Consider the following 15,299-nt stretch of genomic DNA (forward strand, 5'->3'; position numbering starts at 1 on the left):
CCCAGGAAGAAGCAAGCAGTTTGGGATCCAGATGCCCCAGTTGTACACCTCTGGGAATGTGCCCAAGTCATCCTGCCCTGCCACCATGGAGTCTATCAGACAGCTGTCAGCGTCATATAAGCTGAGAGGGCACCAAGCCTTATGGCTGGTACCTTACAGGGCACAGGGGAGACCAGAGAGGAGGGGTTGAGTGTGGCCTCTGCCTGCCCTAACCCTGTCCCCTGACTGTCCCTACAACCCGGACCTGACCATGTGAGAAACTGCCCACCCCGGATGGATGTCACTCCCTCACCTCCTGTTCCCACCCTGGGAGCTGAACCCTGGCAAGGCATCCCCAGCTGCAGGACGGAGCTCGCCTTCCAGCCGGTGGCCCAGAACCCAGAGTCCTGCCCTTCACTGTTCTCTGTTCAAATAGGGACTCTGGGAAAAACACCAGGATGCCCCGTTGAGGGAAGGGGGGTGTTCTCTTGTTGGGGGGAAGCAGGCTGTCTTGATATTTTTTATTCAATAACAATCAAAGCTGAAGTTTGACAAGGGAAAGTTTATTCTGTTAGTCCCAAGGGTGCCTTAATCAGCAAAGGGTAACACTTCCCAGAATCCCCAAGGCAGACGGGTCCGGGACCCTCCTGTCTTTCCCAACCTCTCCTCTACCTCTTGAAAGAATTTTGCATGCAGGCGCCCGCCAAAGGAACCCTCTCTCATCATGCTCATACAAATAAATATAAGATAACCACCTTCTATTGGACATAGATTATACCAGGCAGTTTACATATATTATCTTTAATGTGAACACTAGTCCTTATATGATAGGTGGGGCTGTGCCCATTTTGCATATGAAGAAACTGAGATTCAGCGAAATTAAGAAATCCAAACTCATACATGTGGTCAGTGGGAGAGCTGGGACTTGACCCCAGGTCGGCTGACCCTCCCCTTTCTACTGTTCAGCATCACCAGTGGAAAGGTCACAAATTCACTCACTCTCATACCAACAAAGCCACTGGAGTCAGGTATAAACGTGCAGTGGATGGATGGATAGTCCATGCCCCTAAAAGTCCCTCCGTTCACCTGCAGTGTTACTTGTGTGGACACTTGTCTACCCCAGTAGACAGTGAGCACCTCTAAGAGCTGGGTCCAACCCCTGTCATGTGCTCCCCACATTCCCTGCATGCTGCTTGGGGCAGGAGCATAGGAACATTGGCCATATTTGTGGCTGCACTTCATCCGTCCTTTGAAAAGCTTTTCCCTTGGGGAAATTGCCCCGAGCTCTGCCTTCCTAAGTATATATCAGAACACAATTCCCAGGCTCCCTTGCAGCGAGGATGGAGGCGTGTGACCTGGGGTCTGCCCTGAAAGTCCCTGATTCAGAACTGAACCCCAGGCAGAAACAGGCACAGACTTCTGTTTTGTGGTCTAGCTTTCAGGGTGGCCTCAGTTACAAGGTCAACTTCCGGTGGCAGAAGAGACCATGGTTGCAGTGAAGTCAGTTCCTGGCATCCAGCTCAGTGGCAGCTGCTGCAGCAGCAATAATTTCACCCATCAAGCCAGTTCTGCGGTGCGGTTCTGAGTTTCTCCTGGAAGCCTTACCTCGAGTCTGTTCCTTGCCCTTCCGATGACTCTGTGCATTGGCTCATATTGTTTAATAAATCCCTTTTCTGCTTAAACTAGCCACAGTGAGTTCTAATATTTGCAACTCTGTAAATATTTGGCAAATAAACATTTAAAAATCTCCTCTCACACTGGAGGCTGGAGAGGAAGCCCCATCGCACGGCATGTCCGTGCCCTTCCTCCTCTCTCTGCCTCCTTGCTAGATGCCAGGTCCCTCAGCAACTCCAGGCAAGCAGGATGCAGCTCAAGGCACCGCGGTGCCTGGCACATGGTAGGCTCAGGGAAGTATTTATTGATTGTTATATTTCTCCTAACTCGCCTGCATCCCAGGATCCTCTGAGCTGCTTTTTGAAATTCCCATCCTTTGAATTCTTTTCATGTGTCCGAGCCTTACAACTATCAACTCATCTAATCTTCACAGCACCTTGTGAGGTGGGTAATTGCATCAAATCTTGCAGATGAGGAAACTGAGGCTTGGAGACATGAAGCGGCTTGTCCAAGGTCACAGCTTGGTAGCAGCAGGGTCAGGCTTGTACCCAGGACTTGAACCCAAACATCCCAGCCCCTTCACCCTGCTATACAAAGGGTGGCCTGGGAGATGGGCATCTGCCCTTAGGAAATCCAGATGCCAGCAGGGGAATACAGCCAACTCCGGTAAGCCCTACTGAGATTTGGGAATTAACGACTGAATGGGCGGGAGCCACAGAAGCTCCCATTTAAAACAAGACTTAAAGCTGTTATACTTTTCTCTTTCGAAAGCAAATGTTAGAATTTCTGAACACCTGTGGCTATTGTCTAAGGCCACACAATGGTTTGGACATTCCCCGCTGTCTAGGGCTCCCTCAAACTCGTGAGAATCAGAGCAACAACAACCTTTGTTTTTGCTGGAGAAGCTGGAGCAAGCACCTTGGGCTCCTGTTATGGACTGAATGTGTCCCCCCAAAAGTGCATAGGTTGAAAACTAATCCCCAGTGTGATGGTACTTGGGGGAGGGGTTTTGGGATTAGTGCTTTTATAAGAGGCCAGAGGGCTCCCTCACCCTCTCTTTCCTCCATGTGAGGACACAACAAAGTGGGCAGTCCGCAACCCAGGAGAGGGGTCTCCCCAGAACCCGACCATGCTGGCACCCTGATCTCGGACTTCCAGCCCCCCGAACTGTGCGAAACAAGTGTATAAGCCACCTAGTTTATGGCATTTTGTTATAGTAGCCCGAGCTAAGATAGTACCCCCTCTCCATGCCTTCTCCTACCCCTCTTCATCTTCCAGGGACAGGCTGCCAGCAGGAAGTACCTCCCACCAGATAAATCTCATCTCCTCTGACAGGTGACGGTCCCGAAAGACTGGGGTTGAGAGAGGGGTAAGATCAGCGAGGCTGCTAAGGTTCTTCCTCACGACGCACAGAACTCACTCATGACCTGTGTCCGGGGCTCCAACACAGGGGCTATTTGAGGAGGGGCCAAACCTTCACTCAAGGCTTGTTAGTGCGGACACAGACCCTGCCCTGAAGAGACACACCTGAGATGTCAGGAATGCATGACCTCTGTGTGCAAAGGCCAGTGTGAAGGCTAGTCCAGGTCTGGACCTCCAGCTTGTAAGCTGGAGACCAGCAGGCTGAATCCATCTCTTGTGTTTTATTTGGCTGGCAAAGTGCTTCCAAAAATGTTTTTAAATTATTTTCTAGAATCTTCTATTTGGGAAAGCTCACAGTCTAGTGACCCCCAGGCTTGATGCATGTAGGATCCTTTAAAAATGGAAAGTGAAAGTCTATTTAATCAAATTAAGTATGCATGTACACCTTTACTAGAAATTCCCTCCTGGATATAGATCCAAAAGAAATTGTCAGGCAGATCTGGAAGGAGAGGGAGAGACTCTCCACTGTGGGGTTGTTTGAAGGGGAAAAGGAAGTTTAGAAGCAATCTAGCCCTCCACTGCTGAGGGATGGACAAATGTGGTGGATACAGCAATTAGCGGCAACAGCCTAGAGGTCCATACAGTAACCTGGACAGATCTTTAAAAGCATAATGCTGGGAGAGGGAAAAAAAAAAATAGAATTGGGTTTTAGCACAATACTATTTACATAAGTTAAATACATGCACATAAGATAATATAGTTTTCATAAAATCATTTTTAAAAAAAGCAAGTATGTCAAGCACATCGGGTGCAGAGCAAGGAGCCCAGAAGTGACCCAGGGAAGTAATAGAGAAATCCATCCAGATATCCTTGCATGGACCAGTGATGCAGGAACTGAGAAGTGGGCTTAAAGCAATTCTGAGTTTCCTGAGCCTGAATCTGAAAAAGCCTGAAGGTCTGTCCGTTAAGGGTCAGGGACGTTTCTCTCCATGAGTTGCTGACAGTGGGTCCCAGCCAGATGCCCTGGACCAAGCTGCCGAGGACCTTAACTAAGTATATTCATTCATGCCTTCCTAAGGATAGTCCGCATCTCGCAGCTGTCTTGTTCATCATCCCTGCCCTCAAAAAGCTCACAGCCTGGTGGGGAGCCGGGAAAGTGACCAGACTTCAGAGGTCTGGTTGTGGGGCGTACATACAGGAGCATCTAATGCAGCCTTGGGGGTCAGCAAGGCTTGCTGGAAGAAGCAACATCTGAGCTGAGACCTTTTGAAAAGGGGCGCTGGCTGGCTGAGCGACTCTGTCTGTAGCTTGCTGGGGGACCTTTGGCAAGTCCCTTCCCAATCTGAGCTTCAGTTTGCTCATCGATGAAAGAAGAAGGCTAATTTGGGGGGTTGCTAAATTGTGGGGTGCCTGAGGAGCCACTATAACATCCAGAGTGACCAAGCTCCAGGCCCCCAGCCTCAGTTTACCTTTTATGATGAACACAGAGATGTGCAGCCCAGATCCCCCTTCAAGGAGCGGCCCGGTGCCCCTGCTGCCAGGAGTGCCTCTTCCACATCCACCAGCTGCAGCGAGCCACCATCGGAGGTCACGCCCTTCCCAGAGGTCATGCCTTTCTCGTAGCCAATGACTGACCAAGGAGGCTGATGGGAAAAAGACCTGGCCAATGGCCCATTCAGACAACTGTGATGGACCCAAGTTAGCTGCAGAGCCCCCCTTGGGGTCAGCCTGGACCATCCTTGGGCCTGACTGCTCCCTCTGCCCAATCCTGCTTCCTCCCCCTCCCTCCCCCAGGTGCTCATCCCACACACCCTCCCCAGGAAAAACACCCTGTGCGCGAAACTTGTCTCAGAGACTGCTTCCCAGAGAGGCCAACCTGAAACACTGTTTGCTACATTAAAATTTGCTTAGAGATTTCCTTGGTGGTCCAGTGGTTAAGAATCCATGCTCCCAATGCAGGGGGCCGGGTTCAATCCTTGGTCAGGGAACTAGATCCTGCATGCATGCCACAACGAACTAGATCCCGCATGCAAGCCGCAACGAAGATCCTGTGTGCCGCAGCTAAGACCTGGGGCAGCCAAATAAAAATAAATAAATTTTTTTTTAATTTGCTTAGAAAGCAGCTAAAACAATAATACCAATGCTATTTGTTATCAGTCAATTATTAATTTTTAGTCTGTTGCAAAAAATAAGAAACTTCAAAGCAGAAAGACTAAATTCCCCTCCAGCCATATCATACAATGAGAGTAGCTGGAGAGTCGGTCACCAAACACCACTGGCCAGTGGAACACAGCTTCAAAACCTCAAGGTGAGTACAACTCTGGGTATGCAATTCTGAGCATTAGATAACAGTTTTACTGTTCTTTTCTATATTAAGCTCTCTTGGGTATTTCCTAGTGGTTTCATTTATTAATTACCCTCACTTTGTGCAGAATTATTGATTTATGTGCACAAAGTTTGGGTTTTGTTTCTTTTTTTGCCTGGGGAGACTGTTTTCTTTGAGAGTCAGGCTTACACGAACAGCTAAAGAGGTCACGGCCACCTGAACCCCAGGTGCCTGGCAGGATTTGTTGGAAAAAAAAAAAAGGAAGAAAAGGAAAGAAAAGAAAGGAACAACTCAGTGAGGTGAGGGAAAAATAATAATAACATCAATCCTCATTAACTGAGCACCTACTGCATGCCAGGAGCTGGGCTGAGAGCTTGACAAAATATGAGCTCACATATGGCAACCTTATGAGATGGGCCGTTAATAATCCCATCCTTTGTATGCAAGACTGAGGCTCAGTGTGGTTCCGTGATTTGCTCAAGGTCCCAGAGCTAGTAAGTGACAGAGCCAAGACTTGAATGCACATCTTTCTGACTCCAAAGCCCAGGCACACAGCCCACAATACCTGTACCAGCTGAGTCTACCGCAAAACTCTGGAAGACAAAGTGTAAGGGATGCGGCAAGAAGTATCCCCTGGGACCCTAGAAGAAAGGCCAGTTGAAACCAGCTGTGTTCAGAGTGTGGCCTTATAATGAATTAACCTTTAGAGAGACCCGGAGGCCTTCTGTGTAGTGCGGAAGCCAGGTGTCTGGGGGACCCCAGGCGAGAGCATGTCCCCTGCAGCTCTGAGTGTTGAGGTCCTATGCCTCTGGGAGGTTGGGGCAGCCCCAGAGTGCCCTGACCCCACGTACCCACCATCATAATTGTGCCCCAAAAAGGAGAGGCAGCTGAGCCATGGAAGCCCATCCCCAAGTCAGGCCAGACCTGCTCCTCCACAGCTTGAGGGTTACCATAGCAACTATTTGAGACATCTGGGATTTTCACTAAAGAAAGGGTCCCTCACAGAGAGGAAGCAGGGAGGAGAGATGGGAGAGAGATTCTTGGAGGGTGTGGTGACTCACCGTGTCCTCTCCCCAAGTATGTAGGGGGTCCGAGTCATTTCAGAGAAGTGGGGAGCAAAGAGGGTTACAGTCAGATTTTCCAGGGACTTCACGCCTCGGCACACAGGGAAAACGATCAAATTTGCACAGCACATTGGGGGTAAACTGGAGGTAACTAGGAAGCACCTATATGGAACTGGGTGAAAAATCTCTATCACATTTTCTTTAATTGTATAATTTTGATAAGAAAAATACGTACAAAGTAATTGGGAGACTATTAAATATTGATTATGTAAAAAAAAAAACAACCTCCCAATCAAATGTTTTCAAACAATTTAATGAGAAACTTGAGCTTTCTTTCATGAACATACTTTTTTTAATATCAGGCTTTCTGTGTGAAATGGCCATACACAATTCTTGATGGGGGCTTTTTAATGACGAGCTCCTGAAATTCTTAAAAGTCACTGTGGGCAGGAAACTTTTATACTTTGGGTTTATTTATTTATTTATTTATTTATGGCTGCGTTGGGTCCTCGTTTTCGTGCGAGGGCTTTCTCTAGTTGCGGCAAGTGGGGGCTACTCTTCATCGCGGTGCACCTCTCTTGTTGCGGAGCACAAGCTCCAGACGCGCAGGCTCAGTAGTTGTGGTGCACGGGCTTAGTTGCTCCGCGGCATGTGGGATCTTCCCAGACCAGGGCTCGAACCTGTGTCCCCAGCATTGGCAGGCAGATTCTCAACCACTGCGCCACCAGGGAAGCCCAGGAAACTTTTGTTCACTGAGTACATGATAAAAAATGTAAGACCATTTTATAACCATTCAAAAATGTATAACACTTGAAATTATATTAAAAGAACCTAACAGCTCTTCCTCTTCTTTCTTTGACAAATGTAACGTTGAAATTTCTTGTGGTAATGTGAATGGATTGTGAATACAATCAAACATTTCATATCAAGTATTTCAAAATAATGATGAAGTTCTAATTTGCAGAGTGTGTGCGTATTGTTAGAGCTTTCTTCCTGAAGCTAATGTGGTTGCTACTAAAAGGACACATCACCTGAAAAGATTAAGGCTTAAGTTGCTACCCAGTGTAAAGACAGGGATTTGGCACCTTCTCCCAGAGCTGATCCACCCTGGACATCACACCCAGCTTCCTTATCACCACCTTCATGACTTGACCCATGTTGGACTGGGCACCATGCTTCTAGGACCCCAAGAATGTGAATTGCAAGTCCAGGGCCCCCTTGTTCACAACAAGGAGAACAGGGCTCTGCAGCTGGCTACTGACACAGGTGTCCAGGTGGCAAATCACCTCCTTAAGTGATGCCCAGCCCAACATGGTACCAGACGTGGCTCCTCCTCATGAAATCTACTGGAACCATAGGGATACCTGGGCCCTGTCTGGTAAGGAACCAATCATCCCAGTTTGCCTGGGACTAAGAGGTTTCCAGGGATGTGGTTTTTTCAATGCTAAAATTGGGAAAGTCCCAGCCAAACGGAAATGAGTCGGTCACCCTACGTGGCCACCTGAAGGCTGTAAGAATCAGTTCCTCACTGCACACCTGTAACTCATTCGCTGCACACACACACGGTGGAATGCTCTGGGTTAGAGCAGTGTTTCTCAAACATTCATGTGCATGTGAATAAACTGGGGATCTTATTAAAAGTGAAGATTCTGAATCAGTAGTCTTGCAGGGGGCAAGATTCTATATTTCTAACAGGCACCCAGGTGATGTAGATACTGCTGGTGCGTGGGCCACACTTTGGGCTGCATGTGCTTGGATGACAGCACTGAAACCAAAGACAAGACTCCAGCACTGTGAGAAGAGATTTGCAGCCAAAAGCCCAGAGGAGCCAGGAGAAGAGCAGAGAAGGGTCACTGAAATCCATCCCCATCATATGAATGCCAGTCATCCCCAAAGTCCCACAGATTTGGAAAGTTGCTCTTTGCACACGGCAAGCATCACTATTGAGGACAGATTTCCCATGGCCTCTAGGCCACTCTGAGTCAAGATCAGTTAACATCAGCTGAACCCTAGCATGGATCATTAGAGACAGTTTTGGGCAGTGGTGAACTCATCAGGCCAGGTCCCTGACCTCATAGTGTTTCTAGGCTGGCTAACAGTTCATGCAGCCAAACCGTGTGTATACGTCTTCATTCATTCCCTTGTTCATTCATTTATTTGCCAAATACTAGTGTAGAACCTACGATGTTGTAGGTACTGAAGAGGAATACTGAGTGTGACCCCGGTACTGTAGTTTGGTAATACAAAGTGCCAGGTACCCGGGTTGACCCTCATACTGAAAACAACTAAAATATCTGGACAAAATAAGAAAAAGTCTTCTTAAATGTAATATAAGCTGGCAAGAAAGTAAATAATGTCCAGGGCAAAAAATGCATTGAATGGAGGCAGGAACCAAAAAGTATGGAGAGTAGAAACTGTGTTTACCCCAAGGGCATTTACTGAACCCTGTGAAACAGAGCTTTGGTTTTCTTTGTGTACTAGGGGTAAGGGAACGGCTGACAAAGCCCAGGGTCTGCCCACGGTGTGGAGTCTGATAGGAGTTACTCCCCTCAAACAGCTGAGACTTCAAGGGGATACACTCTAGGGTTAAGGACAAGGGAGAAATATCTATAACCCCCTCCTTCACGGGGACTGCAAGAAAAATGGAATGTCTTAAAGCTAGGCATTAAATGGAAAATGGAAAATGGAAAAAGTAACTACTGAGAATTTGGAACCATCAGTCATCCCTTACACAAGTTTGTAACCAACAAAGTTGAATTCACACCACCTGGGTTGTCCCAAAACTCCACAAACCAAGAATTTAATTTACAGTGGTTGCTGCCAGGAAGTGCCCCCAGTGGCCTGGCAGAGGCAAAAAATTAAAAATATTCTTTGGAAGAACCCTCTGCAATCCCAGGTCTCACAAATTTCCATAAATAAAAATCCAAGGAAAACAAGCAAACCACAGTACAAAACTAAACAAATACACAAGGAAAGTATGCATTATGACTGAGAACCAACAGAAATAACTAGTAACAGGACAGACTTGCAAAGGTTTCAGGTACTGAACTTACCATACAACTTCTAAAATAATTATGTGTGCTATATTTAAAGAAATAAAAAATACATTTGAAAATATGTGCAGAGAACAAGAAACAGTAAAGAATAACTAAGCATGTTTGAAAAAGAAAGATAATATCTAGAAATGAAAAAATATTGTAACTGAAGTTAATTACTGGATGAGCATAGTTAACTGCAGGTTAGACATAGCTAAAGAGTTAATTGGTGAACTGAAAAATAATTGCAAAGAAACTATCCAGAATTAAGCACAAAACACAAAATGGGGGCTTCCCTGGTGGCGCAGTGGTTAAGAATCCGCCTGTCAATGCAGGGGACCCATGTTCGAGTCCTGGTCTGGGAAGATCCCACGTGCTGTGAAGCAACTAAATCCGTGTGCCACAGCTACTGAAACCCATGCACCCCAACTACTGAAGCCCGCATGCCTAGAGCCCATGCTCCGCAACAAGAGAAGCCACTGCAATGAGAAGCCCACACTCCGCAACAAAGAGTAGCCTCTGCTCTCCACAACTAGAGAAAGCCCGCGTGCAGCAACGAAGACCCAACGCAGCCAAAAATAAACAAACACAAAATGATAGAAAAATAAAGGGAAAAAAAGAATGAAGGGTAGAGTAAGTAGGTCTAATATATGGCTAATTCAAATTTCAGAAGGAAAATGCAAGAAAATGAAACAGAGGGAATATTTTAAAAACTAATAGCTGAGAACTTTTCAGAACAAATGAAAACCCACAGGTTCAAGATCAATGGATCCAAGCAGATTAAATAAGAAGAAGCCCACACCCAGATACATCGCAGTAAAACTTCAAACTCCAAAGTCAATGAGAAGCTCTTTAAAGCAGCCAGAGAGAAAATACTGATTATCCTTAAGAGGAGCACCACTGGATGATGGCTGATTCCCATCAGTAGCCATGGAAACCAGAAGAAAATGGAATGTTATTTTTAACATGCTGTGAAAATAAATAAATAACTTGCAACCCAAAATTCCATACCCATAAAAGATATCTTGAAACATCAAGGATTAAAGACATTTTCAGATATACAAAAATTGAGAGTTTGCCACCAGCAGACCCTCACTTAAATTGATACAACAGGGAAATAAAAAGGAATTCTAGAAAGAAGGTCTGAGGTGGAAAAAGAAATGAAGCAGTAACTGTATGGGGAAATCTAATTATGTATTGACTGCATCAAATTATATAAAAAATAATACAGCAAGAGGATTTTTTAAAGATAGAATTAAAATGCATGACAAGGGACTTCCACATCTGCTTATGAAGAATTAAACTGCTACAGGATTTACCCTAGTACCATAAACAAGTGGGAAAATGTATCCCAAAAAAACTTGTTTTCAGACATTGTACAAACAGCACAGGACTGTTCCCTGAAAGAAGAGAAACAAATGGGATGAGGCCCATCATTGTCCCAGCTAACTACCTGGAGACAGTTTCCAGACTGCAATGCAGAGAGGGAAGATGCAAAGAGAGCCCAAAGTGAGACCCAGGGGTCTCACTGAATTACATAGACAGACATCAGAGTTTAGGGAGATTGATGTGGCTAAAATTTGTGAGGCAGGTTACCAGAGAAAAGGGACATGCAGAGGGAGAGACAGAGAGATCCAGAGAGCTGCAGAGGGTCCCTTTGAGTTTTTGTCTGAGTTCTGGTCTACACATGCATGAGATGAAACTCTACAAGGGCAGGAAAGAATCAATAGAAAGTAGTAGACTAAACAAGTGCAGGAGTCCACACAGAGAGGGAAATAGTTCATGTTCCCACCATATAGTGTGGTGACACCTCACAATACATGGGACATTGGATAGCGTCCTTAGAAGGGTCATAAGTTAGTAGTGGCTTAAAATTAAGCCTTGAAAGGATCAGAAGGATCCCAAGTAACTTAACTGTGTCCCAGGACAAACTCCAATACTCTATAAAGGAATCCTACAAAATTCAGCTTTCAACAAGAGAAAATGCATAATGTCCATATGCCAGTTACTGCCGCTTGGCTCTAAATGCACCCTTCTTTGCCCTGCTTTGTGATACTGGAGCTGGGCCCTCAATACCCATCTCCTTTGCCAATTGGTGCTATGTTAGATTTTGTCTTTAAAGGGTGCCGGAGCAGGTGAGGAGATATCACTAAAAGACCATTGTTGAGGAAGGAGTTTCTCTTCCTGGTTCTGCTGTGTTTTATCTCCACAGATATCAGTGGTGTTTAGGAAGCCTAGTGGCACTCATTCTCCAACAAGTTCTCCAGAAACCCAATAGACCACTTCCTGCAGACTTATGCTGACCCACCAGTACCCTAGCTTACTGGTCACTTGACAGGCAGATCCTTTAGATCAGCTATGACCCCCCCTCCCCACCACACCCTATGGTGAGTTTTTCAGCCATCTGGTGGACTGCCATTATGGAACTCTCTGGTCCACACTCTCTGGAAAGTTTCTCCTCCTCTGGCAGGCTGTGTGCTCCTGTGGCAGCCACATCTTCTCCAACAAGGTCTGGATCTAAGCAGGAGGTATGGGGGATGTCTCTTCCAAATTCTTAATTCCTTCCTTCTTCACTCTCCTTCAGCCCCAGAGGAAGTGGAATTTCCTGAATTTGTTATTCTTATATTCCTTAGAGTCCTCCTTTACAACCCTTTTAGTAATTAATCATATTTTACTTGCTAATAATTAATTATATTAAATTGTCCCTGTTGAAATTACTGCTGTGGTTTCTGTCTTTGCCTGGCCCTTGACCAATACATTCAGCATCCAATTAAAATGACTAGGCGTGCAAAAAAAGCAGATAAATATGACTCATAACCAGGAAGAAAAGAAATTAATCAATAAAAACAGACCCAGCAATAATAGAATTAGTCATCAAGAACTTTGAAACATAAGTCTTATAAAAATGTTCAAAGATGTAAAGGAGAACATGAATACAATGAGGAAAAATAGTACATATAAAATAAAAGATATGGCCAAGGGCCATACAGAGAGGAAAATACAAATATGAAATAAAAAAAAATATGCTGGATGGGATTAATAGCAGATTAGACATTGCAAAGGAAACAATCAGACAACTTGAGAACATAGGATTAGAAATTATTCAAATTAGGCACAGAGAGAAAAAAGCCTGGAAAAAAATAAACAAACATTAGTCACCTGCGGGACAATGTCAAGGTGCCTTGCATATGTGTAATCAGAATCTCAGAAAAGACGGGGGGTGGGGGGACAGAAAAAAAATATTTGAAGAAAAAAATGGCTAAAACTTTTCCAGATTTGATGAAAACTATAAATCCACAAATATAAGAAGTTTAATGAACCCCAAAAAGAATAATGATAAAGAAAAACATACCAAAGCACATTATAATCAAAGTTGATGAAAACCAGGGATAAAGAGAAAATCTTAAAAGCAGCTAGAAAAAAGAGATATTATATATAAAGGGAAAAAAATAAGAATTATGGCAGATTTCTCATCAGAAACAGTACAAGGCAGAAGACAGTGAATCAAAATCTTTAAATTGCTGGAAAAAACTACTAAGTTGGAATTCTAAAGCCAACAAAAATACCTTTCAAAAACGAAGGCAAATAGACTTTTAGAGAAAATCTGGAAGAATTTATCATCAGCTGACCTGTACTCCAAGAAGTATTAAATAAGAAGTTCTTCAGGTAGAAGGAAAAGGACACCAGGTAGAAATTTGGGTCTATATAAAGGAATGGTGAGCACTCAACAATAAAATGAAAGAGACCACTGATACATTCAACATGAATGACTATCAATAGTCAACTAAGTAAAAGAATCCAGACACAAAAGGCTACATATTTATGACTCCTTTTATACAAAATCCTAGAAAAGTCAAAACTATAGAGACAGAAAGCAGTTCAATGGTTGCCAAATTCTGGGGGTTGGGGAAGAAGATTGACTGCAAGAGGGCACAAGGGAGTTTGGGGGTTGAACTTTTCTATGTCTTGATTGTGGTGGTGTATTACTATGCATTTGTCAAAACTGATCAAACAGTATATTTAAAATGAGTGAAGTTTATTGTGTGTAAATGACACCCTAATAAAGTTGATCATTTAGAAAAAGTCAATGAAGGACCACATATGATGCTTTAAAAATGCATCACAACAATCACAGAGAAGTTTAAAAGAAGGCAAATGGAATTAAATTGTATTAAGGTATGAAGTGTGTTTTTCAAGAGAAAGGTAAAGATATTGACTAATTTTAGACTTGGATTAACTGAGAAAGGAATTTGTCATTTCTAATTACCACTAAAGGAATAGAAACAGATAAGTAAATTTCTAATCAGTGGAGGGAAAAAGATGCAATATACAAAAAAAAAAAATTACTGAATCAAAAGTAAGGTTAAAAAAGCACATAATGGGTGAGACAAATAGAAAGCACACAATAAGATGGTAGCTGTAAATTCAAATATATCAGTAATTATAAGGCATGTATATGAACTAAAAGATAGAATATTAAATTACCCAAATTCTACCCAAAGAAGGCTAGTGTTGCTATATTGACATTAGACAAAATGGACTTAAAGGCAGAAGCATTACTATGGCAAATAGGAACAGTTCATAATGAGAAAAGGTTCAAATCACCAGAAATATATGACAATTTTAGATTTGTAGGCACCTAAAAACACAATCTCAAAATCAAAAAGCAAAAAATGACAGAACTACATGGGGAAATAGATAAATCAATCTACCCACAATCACAGTGTGAAATCTTTAACACACCTTTCTCAGTAATCATCAGAATAAACAGACTTTTTTTTTAAGTCTGGAGACATATTTGTCCAATATGTTTAACTTGACTAGATGTGCATATGTAGTCCACTATATCCAACTGTTGCAGAAGACACATTCTTTTACAACATTGTCCCCAGGCTATAGCTGAGACACTGAGGCTCAGGGTAGATTTCTGGCTTGTCCAGCAAGACGCAGTAGAACAAGTTCTCAAGATGAGTCTCCTGTCACCTAAATTGCTAATTTTCTACTCTTCCTGGATGGTTCTAAATCCTCCTGTTCCTCTCCGTGCAAAGGTCCTTGTCCCAAAGCCACGTCCAGCTTCCAAAAGCCAGCCCAAGGCCAGAGTGACATTGCTGAAGGCTGAGGTGTTACCAAGGAAGGAAGAAAGCAGGAAGCAATGCTGGAAGAAGGCATTGTTGTCAAAGGCCGTGGAATTTGATGCTGGAATTTGCCAGAGGAGGAAACCTCCGACAGTTGGGTGTGGTTGTCTGGCTGTTCCCAGACCCTCTCCAGGAAGCTCAAAGATTCAGGCTTAAGAAAACTCTACATCCTTCATTGCTGGAGACAGTGGGCTCTCCTGGACCTTCAAGAGGAAGAAGACATCTGGGCCTCCATGCTAAAAATGGTCCTTTGTGAATGGAAAAGGAGCACGAATGCAGGTGCCTTAAAGGGGGCAGAAAGGCCAAGTCCATCTGACCTAGAGGTAGCAGCTGAGCAGCTGACTTGGGACCATCCCCAGGCAAGCAATTTTCCCAGGAAGTTAGACAATTCGGGGCATGTGGCCAGAAGATGGTGGGTCAACTCAGCCAACTTCTACTCTTGAGGGTTAGGTACCTTAGAGGTAAGGGTGCTGGAAGCCTACGGGTACTGTCCTGTGGGTAGGCCAGCTTGTCCTTATGCTTAGCAGCCATTCTGTGGGCATTTCTGGCTGTCCCCTACTTGTCTCTCCCTAGTTAGCCTTCGGTTCTAGGCCTTGGCTGATAAGGGTACTTCATTGACAGCTGTGCCATTTTGTTCAGGTGTAACTTTGTGCATCAATAGCAATTCACAAAAAAGAGCTCACAAAAAAATGCATTCATTCAACAAATATTCACTGAGCATATTCCAAGCATCCTGCTAAGAACCATGGGTAAAATGATGATGGTGATGATGATGATGGTGATG

The sequence above is a fragment of the Eschrichtius robustus genome, chromosome 11 (assembly GCF_028021215.1).
Source record: "Eschrichtius robustus isolate mEscRob2 chromosome 11, mEscRob2.pri, whole genome shotgun sequence".
Classification (NCBI taxonomy): domain Eukaryota; kingdom Metazoa; phylum Chordata; class Mammalia; order Artiodactyla; family Eschrichtiidae; genus Eschrichtius; species Eschrichtius robustus.